This window comes from Lonchura striata, chromosome 37 (genome assembly GCF_046129695.1).
Source record: "Lonchura striata isolate bLonStr1 chromosome 37, bLonStr1.mat, whole genome shotgun sequence".
Lineage (NCBI taxonomy): Eukaryota > Metazoa > Chordata > Aves > Passeriformes > Estrildidae > Lonchura > Lonchura striata.
Window position 1 is genome coordinate 596,395 of NC_134639.1, and position 7,804 is coordinate 604,198.

Below are 7,804 nucleotides of genomic sequence, written 5' to 3' on the forward strand. Positions count from 1 at the left end.
GAGGAGGAGAGAGTCAGAGTGAGAAGAATAAGAGGAGAGAGTGAGGAGGAGAGAGTGAGAAGAAGAAGAATAGACAGTGAGAACAAGAGGAGAGAGCAGGGAGGAGAGAGTCAGAGTGAGAAGAATAAGAAGAGAGAGTGAGGAGGAGAGAGTGAGAAGAAGAAGAAGAGGAGACAGTGAGAAGAAGAAGAAGAAGAGACAGTGAGAACAAGAGGAGAGAGTGAGGAGGAGAGAGAGTGAGAAGAATAAGAAGAGAGAGTGAGGAGGAGAGAGTGAGAAGAAGAAGAAGAGGAGACAGTGAGAACAAGAGGAGAGAGTGAGGAGGAGAGAGTCAGAGTGAGAAGAATAAGAAGAGAGAGTGAGGAGGAGAGAGTGAGAAGAAGAAGAAGAAGAATAGACAGTGAGAACAAGAGGAGAGAGCGGGGAGGAGAGAGTCAGAGTGAGAAGAATAAGAAGAGAGAGTGAGGAGGAGAGAGTGAGAAGAAGAAGAAGAGGAGACAGTGAGAAGAAGAAGAAGAGGAGACAGTGAGAACAAGAGGAGAGAGTGAGGAGGAGAGAGTCAGAGTGAGAAGAATAAGAAGAGAGAGTGAGGAGGAGAGAGTGAGAAGAAGAAGAAGAGGAGACAGTGAGAAGAAGAAGAAGAAGAGACAGTGAGAACAAGAGGAGAGAGTGAGGAGGAGAGAGTCAGAGTGAGAAGAATAAGAAGAGAGAGTGAGGAGGAGAGAGTGAGAAGAAGAAGAAGAATAGACAGTGAGAACAAGAGGAGAGAGCGGGGAGGAGAGAGTCAGAGTGAGAAGAATAAGAAGAGAGAGTGAGGAGGAGAGAGTGAGAAGAAGAAGAAGAGGAGACAGTGAGAAGAAGAAGAAGAAGAGACAGTGAGAACAAGAGGAGAGAGTGAGGAGGAGAGAGTCAGAGTGAGAAGAATAAGAGGAGAGAGTGAGGAGGAGAGAGTGAGAAGAAGAAGAAGAAGAATAGACAGTGAGAACAAGAGGAGAGAGCGGGGAGGAGAGAGTCAGAGTGAGAAGAATAAGAAGAGAGAGTGAGGAGGAGAGAGTGAGAAGAAGAAGAAGAGGAGACAGTGAGAAGAAGAAGAAGAGGAGACAGTGAGAACAAGAGGAGAGAGTGAGGAGGAGAGAGTCAGAGTGAGAAGAATAAGAAGAGAGAGTGAGGAGGAGAGAGTGAGAAGAAGAAGAAGAAGAATAGACAGTGAGAACAAGAGGAGAGAGCGGGGAGGAGAGAGTCAGAGTGAGAAGAATAAGAAGAGAGAGTGAGGAGGAGAGAGTGAGAAGAAGAAGAAGAAGAATAGACAGTGAGAACAAGAGGAGAGAGTCAGAGTGAGAAGAATAAGAAGAGAGAGTGAGGAGGAGAGAGTGAGTAGAATAAGAAGAAGAGACAGTGAGAACAAGAGGAGAGAGCAGGGAGGAGAGAGTCACAAGAATAAGAAGAAGAGACCATGAGAACAAGAGGAGAGAGTGAGGAGGACACAGAGCAAGAAAAATGAAAGAGTTAGAGAGAAAAGAAAAACCAAAAAAGTCAGATCAGAAAGAGTAAAGAGAAAAAGAGTGAAACGCAAACAGAAAAGGAAGCGCTTGAAATGAAAGAGAAAAGGAAATGGGCGAGGAAAAAAAGAAATAGAGACGGAACAAAAGGTAGGGTTCGAGAGGGAAAGAAATAGAGAGTTAGAAAGACAAAAGAGTTAAAGTTAGACAGAAAACAAAAAAGTGTTAGAGACAAAGAAAAGGATAGCAAGTGTTAGAAAGACAAAGGGTGACAAAGAGAAAAAAAAAAAGAAGAAGAAAATGCAGTGAAACCTAGATTGAAAGAGACATACAAAGAGACATGGGGAAATACATGTAGAGGACTAGAAAAAATAGACAGGGTTAGAGAAACATAGAGATGTGTTAGAAATGGAAACAAAGGAAACACAGCCAGAGACAGAGAAAGAGTTAGATGTGGAAGGATAAAGTGAGGAATAGACTAAAGAGGAAAGTAAGAGGCAGAGGGAGGAATAGGGTTAAAATGATGACGCGACCACACCGAAGAAAGACGGGACACGAATGGTGGGCGGGGCAGAGGGTAAGGGGAATTGTTATTAGGGCTGATTAATCTTTATTCCTTTAATTTAAACTTCAGCAATACACAGGGAAACAAGGTATACAAATGTGAGTACAGATACAAATACAATTAAAAATACATCGTACCTGGGCACACAAGTACAAGTACAATTTACATACAGCAAAATACATCAAAAGACAGGAACAACTGCAGATACAGAACAATATAATGTACTACAAGCCAAATACATATTGATGCAATATAACCATTTCAGACAAGCCCTTTACGCTTTTATTGTTATGACACGCCCAGAACAAAAACGGCACGAAACTCTCGGCCGACCTGCACGCCCCCTTCCTGTTGCGCACAAACTCACATTCGCTGCAACTGCATTCTGACACCTGAGGCGTCGTCGCTCCTCGGGAACGTGGCTCCCTGGAGACTCCCAAAAAATCCTCCTGCCTGACGAAAACCTCGGTCCCGGGGCGGTCGACGCCCTAACTTTGGCGATGAACGTCGCCTCGCTGACCGGCCGGGACCGAGGAAAAAAAAACCCAGCCGGGGGGAAAAAAAAAAAACCCCCCGGCTGGGGATTTTTTATTCTAAATTTAAAAATGAGTGGAAAAACCTGAAAGGCAATACGCACAAGGTTATAACTGCTGCAGACACACAGCTGCAGACACAAGTACACACAAACCCTTACAGACAGACACAGACAATCGCACTCTCACACGTTCTTCTGCTGACAGGCTGGCTGCCACCCTTACGTGAAAGAATACGCTGAAGAATATGCTTAAACGCATCTTCTGACCGCAGCGCCTCGATGTCAAATGGTAGATTCCGGGAAATTCTGTAGGCACCTGGCGACCTATGAGACAAGGGGAGGCGGTCAATGACTGACTATCTGAGAGCTAGGAGCTATACAGACTCTGGGCCCATCGCTGTTGTACCCGAAACCCCGTAGAGGACAGATGAATGGCAAAGTTTTATAACTGCTCTACCTAAGCGTGACTACGTGGCCGGGCAAGGCAGCTCCGATCCTAATTGGCACAACAGAGGTGCATACAACATAAGCCAACATTAGGTACATACAGTATAAGCGCAAACAACATAAGACATTAGGTACGTACAGTATAAGCGCAAACAACATAAGACAACATTAGGTACGTACAGTATAAGCGCAAACAACATAAGCCAAGGTAGGTACATACAGTATAAGCGCAAACAACATAAGCCAACATTAGGTACATACAGTATAAGCGCAAACAACATAAGCCAACATTAGGTACGTACAGTATAAGCGCAAACAACATAAGCCAACATTAGGTACGTACAGTATAAGCGCAAACAACATAAGCCAACATTAGGTACATACAGTATAAGCGCAAACAACATAAGCCAACATTAGGTACGTACAGTATAAGCGCAAACAACATAAGTCAACCTAGGTAGGCGTAACATGCGCATGTACGATATAAGCCGACGTAGGTAGGCGAGACATAAGCTGACGGAGATAAGAGATAAGTGAGGACTTGATACAATTCTCCAGAAGACTAATTTTTAAGCCCTGTATCCTTTGAGAAGGCAGATGCTACAGAACTACTGTGGTCAGGTGATGAGGGGCTAATAAGCTCCGTACGGAAGTCCGAGAGAAAGGCTACCAAAACTGAGAATGAAGATGAATGAGAACATCTCGTGTACATCTTTCGGTCCCAAAAAGTAAATATGTAAAGATGCCGGAATAATTGATATCCGGAAAGGTATGTGAGCAAAATATGGCCGATACGGCAAAAAAAATGATGCTGCTAAAGCATGGAGATGTAGCAAAGGCCTATGACACGGACAACGGGACACGGACAAAAGTGGAAACTGCCTGGCAATTTCACCTTATGGACCCAAGATTCCTAGCCCAAGATGAGCCATGGGCTGATGATGCCAAAGGAAAGAGAGCCCTAGGGCAGTAGCACTTGATGATGATGTGTAACTCCTTTCAAGATGTTAGTGCCAAAGCACTTAAGAGGAAGCCTAAGAAGCTCAGTAGGCCTAGAGAAGGAAGAAATGACTACGGGGTGACCGTGGCTATAGCTGCGGACGTGAAGGCGCGCTCCTACGGTGAAGAGATCCACGACGACGTCGAGAGTTGAAGAAGGCCGCCGATGCGAACGTCACGAGAACGCGGATAGGGATCGGAACTGCCCTGCCCGGCGACGACTCTGGGGGGGGCTGAGGAGAAACCCTCTCCCTGCCGAGGGGCCCGTCCCACTATGGGCGTCTTCTCTAAGCTAACATCAAATAGCCTCCTGCGCTAGTAAAGGTTTTCCCCCCCAGCTCCCACCTACTGGCCCCAGCACTTAGCTTTTGCAAGATGACCGGATGGAATCCCATGTCAGTTGGATGTGGACGGCGAGACGTTCTCTGCATCAGCTTCGGTGCTCCCGTTTCCAAACTTCAGCTACGCTCCTCCTCAGGGTACCTAAGACAAAACAGAAAATTCAACTAGTGCACACAAAAAGAGAAATCCCCGAAACTCCGACACACTGCCACCCCGGCTCACCTGAAATCTCAATTTGACTCCACCGGCTGCCTGGAGGATACCTGGAAAACAAAAAGGTACACGCTTAAACATGCTGCTGCGTAACGGTCACCTGTGAGTCACCGTGCCTAAATGCCAACTCACCCGCTCGCCTCTGTTCCTTCACACAGCTCGGGCAGCGACAGCACCTGCAAAAACACAAAGCAAAAAAAACCCACACTCAGAAACTGTGAAAACAACATGCCCCTGACCTGAAAAATATACACACCCAGACCTTACACTTGAACCCACCTGGCCTTGGACATCCGGACCGGAGACATCTTGCAAGACGACTGCCTAAAATAAAACAAAGGAACCAAGAATGGATGCTTAGAATTGCACCAGAAATTGAGACCTGATTCAGAACAACTCCTTCTGTCCACTGCTCACCTGGCACACTTGGCCTTGACTGCTGCTGTCTGCCTGGACCTCCTAAAAATAAAGGCAAAGAATACTGTGGTAACACATTCACCATTGAGGCTTCCCCTGCCAATGCAAACAATGACTGACCCGCTCATGGCAACACCCTCCCCCAGGACTGGGGCCCTCTGCCGCAGATTTGAACCGTCAGCATCTGAAAGGAACTTGACTAGTGTCAAACAGCTGCAGGAAGATTTAGCAGCACCAAAAAGTTATATGAATATCCCCATACAATCTAGAGCCCAACTACATCCTGCATTACCAATTTCAAGTCCCCAGGACTTGTGTTGTTACAGGCTATGCAACAGGGCAGAGCAGCTCCGGGAAAAATACACGCAGACACCGTGACACAGGACAGGGAGAGCTTTTGAGAAGAAAAAAGGACTGAGAGATGCAAAGATAATAGGGTGCACCAGAGACAAGTGACAGGACACACACTGGAACTGCTCTGCCCTGAGCACCTCAGCACTGTGGTCAAAACAGACACTTTCCCTTTAGGTGGCTGAAGGAGACACTTCTTGGACATCCTCTTATCCAAAACTGACACAAAGACCCCTTCCAGGAAGTCCTAACTCAGCACCCACTTCCATCCCCTCTGTGGGTGATAACCCTCCACTTATCTTGCACGCAGCTGGGGATGCAAATCCCTCTTGAGTGTAGAAGGTGGCCATCGGCCAGTCTGCTAAGTTCCAGCTGTCACCTCTTGGTCTGCCAAGAGAGAGAAAACTAAACATCAGTGCACGGTCTTAGCAGCACATCGGCTAAAAACTTGTAATTCTGCTACTCACCGTCCTCCTCAGAATGCCTGGGTTCCTGGCCTGCACGCTTCAAGCGTGCTTGGACTCTGATGCCATCATCGCAGGGTACACCTAGGTTAAGTGGAGACAAGACAACATGGCATTGCTGAAACATGAGAGTACTGGGCTGTGGTCCTTTGCTCAAATTACAAACATGTTACGGCAAACTCCTGATACAATCTAGAGCCCAACTACACCCGGCATTACCAATTTCAAGTCCCCAGGACTTGTGCTATTACAGGCTATGCAGCAGGGCAGAGCAGCTCCGGGAAAAATATGTGCAGACACCCGTGACACAGGACAGGGACAGAGAGCTTTTGAAGAGAAGAAAGGACCGAGAGACCCAAAGAACACAGAGTGCACCAGAGACAAGTGACAGGACACACACCGGAACTGCTCTGCCCTGAGCACCTCAGCACTGTGGTCAAAACAGACACTTTCCCTTTAGGTGGCCTAAGGAGATGCTTCTTGCACATCCCCGTCTCCAAAACTGACACAAAAACCCCTTCTAGAAAGTCCCAACCCAGCACCCCTCTTTCATCCCCTCTGTGGGTCATAACCCTCCACTTATCTTGCACGCAGCTGGGGATGCAAATCCCTCTTGAGTGTAGAAGGTGGCCATCTGCCTGTCTGCTAAGTTCCAGCTGTCACCTCTGGGTCTGCCAAGACAAAGAAAACTAAACATCAGTGCACGGTCTGAACAGCACATTGGCCAAAAACTTGTAATTCTGCTACTCACCATCCTCCTCAGAATGCCCGGGTTCTTGGCCTGCACGCTTCAGACGTGCTTGGATTCCGTCGCCGTCATTGCAGGGTACGCCTAGGTTAAGTGGAGACAAGGCGACATGACATTGCTGAAACATGACTGTACTCTCACACCCCCCTCCCTACCTCCGGGACTCACCGCAACTCTGCAGCCATTCCTCAGGGCTACTCAGATGGGACCTTGAAATGCAGGATTGGAAGGCTCCGTCACAGGGTCCTGTAATGCTTCCAGAGAGATCCAAAGTGCATGAAACCTGATCCATCAGCCAGTTGGTGACAGATGTATGCGTACTCCGAGTCGATTCCCTAAAGCACACAAACAAGAATGGATGCTTAGAGTCACACCAAAAACGGAAAGCTTAGCAAGAACAACTGCTTTTGTCCACTGCTCACCTGGCACACTTGGCCTTGACTGCTGCTATCTGCCTGGACCTCCTGAAAATAAAGGCAAAGAACACTGCTGTAACACGGTCACCATTTAGGCTGCCCCTGCAAATGCAAACAATGACTGACCTGCTCATGGGAAAATCTCCACACAAGACTGGGGCCCTCTGCCACTGATTTGGACTGTCTGCATCTAAAAGGAAGTTAGGACTAGTGTCAAATGGCTGCAGGACAACTTAGCAGAACCAAAAATGTTATGTCAATATCCTAATACAATCTAGAGCCCAACTGCACCCGGCATTACAAATTTCAAGTCCCCAGGACTTGCGCTACTACAGGCTATGCAGCAGGGCAGATCAGCTCCGGGAAAAATACATGCAGACACCCGTGACACAGGACAGGGAGAGAGAGCTTTTGAGGAGAAGAAAGAACTGAGAGACCCAAAGATCACAGAGTGCACCAGAGACAATTGACAGGACACACACCGGAACTGCTCTGCCCTGAGCACCTCAGCACTGTGATCAAAACAGACACTTTCCCTTTAGCTGGCCTAAGGGGACAATTCTTGCACATCCCCGCTCCCAAAGCTGATTCAAAAGGCCCTCCCAGCACACCCTCTTTCATCCCTCTATGGGTCTGAGCCCTATACTTATCTCTTGGGCATCTGGGGATGACAATCCATGTCGCATGTGAATGGAGGCTGCCTCGCCTGCAGGGAATGTCCTATGGTCACCGGGCTGTGGTCCCGTGCTCAGCTACAATTGAGAACACCAAACATCACTGCAAGATCTTAGCTACACAATGGACAAAA

General features: G+C 47.5%; 1 long non-coding RNA gene across 1 annotated transcript; it reads right to left on the reverse strand.

Annotated features, from left to right (window-relative positions):
- Window positions 1–4,613: 4,613 nt before the first annotated feature.
- On the reverse strand, window positions 4,614–5,212 carry LOC144248011 (uncharacterized). The gene is made up of 5 exons (XR_013341421.1): window positions 5,138–5,212; window positions 5,018–5,059; window positions 4,880–4,924; window positions 4,733–4,776; window positions 4,614–4,650 (listed from the first exon to the last, which is right to left on the reverse strand). It is a non-coding gene; the product is annotated as an uncharacterized LOC144248011 (long non-coding RNA).
- Between the last annotated feature and the right edge of the window lie 2,592 nt (window positions 5,213–7,804).